This window comes from Papaver somniferum, chromosome 8 (assembly GCF_003573695.1).
Source record: "Papaver somniferum cultivar HN1 chromosome 8, ASM357369v1, whole genome shotgun sequence".
NCBI lineage: Eukaryota > Viridiplantae > Streptophyta > Magnoliopsida > Ranunculales > Papaveraceae > Papaver > Papaver somniferum.
In genome coordinates, this window is record NC_039365.1 from 111,935,766 (window position 1) to 111,937,020 (window position 1,255).

A 1,255-nucleotide genomic window follows, 5' to 3' on the forward strand; every position below is an offset into this window, starting at 1 on the left:
ACGTCAATGCAAAGGCAAGTGGTTTTTCTGAGATGAGACAAAACCAATACAATATTCTCTTTGCTTCTTTTGTAACAGATTCTGTCAGTAATATAAATAAAAGAGAACTTCTTGTGATTTTCATCCATTATAAAAACTACCAAAAAGGCAAAAATCTATCGTTCATCATGAAGAAAGCCTTTAAGTATATTTTCCTAAAACATCAATCTTTATCACAGAGATAGGAAGAGACGTTAATGCAAATGCAAGTGATTTTTCTGAGACGAGACAAAACCAATACAATATTTTATTTGCTTCTTTTGTAACAGATTCTGTTAGTAATATAGATAAAAGAGAACTTCTTGTGATTTTCATCCAATACAAAAACTACCAAAAAGGCAAAAACCTATCGTTCATCATGAAGAAAACCATGAAGTATATTTTCTTAAAACATCAATCTTTATTACAGAGATAGAAAGAGACGTCAATGCAAAGGCAAGTGCTTTTTCTGAGATGAGACAAAACCAATACAATATTCTCTTTGCTTCTTGTGTAACAGATTCTGTCAGTAATATAAATAAAAGAGAACTTCTTGTGATTTTCATCCATTATAAAAACTACCAAAAAGGCAAAAACCTATCGTTCATCATGAAGAAAACCTTTAAGTATATTTTCCTAAAACATCAATCTTTATCACAGAGATAGGAAGAGACGTCAATGCAAATGCAAGTGCTTTTTCTGAGACGAGACAAAACCAACACAATATTTTATTTGCTTCTTTTGTAACAGATTCTGTTAGTAATATAGATAAAAGAGAACTTCTTGTGATTTTCATCCAATACAAAAACTACCAAAAAGGCAAAAACCTATCGTTCATCATGAAGAAAACCTTTAAGTATATTTTCTTAAAACATCAATCTTTATTACAGAGATAGAAAGAGACGTCAATGCAAAGGCAAGTGCTTTTTCTGAGATGAGACAAAACCAATACAATATTCTCTTAGCTTCTTGTGTAACAGATTCTGTCAGTAATATAAATAAAAGAGAACTTCTTGTGATTTTCATCCATTATAAAAACTACCAAAAAGGCAAAAACCTATCGTTCATCATGAAGAAAACCTTTAAGTATATTTTCCTAAAACATCAATCTTTATCACAGAGATAGGAAGAGACGTCAATACAAACGCAAGTGCTTTTACTGAGATGAGACAAAACCAATACAATATTCTCTTTGCTTCTTTTGTAACAGATTCTGTCAGTAATATAAATAATAGAG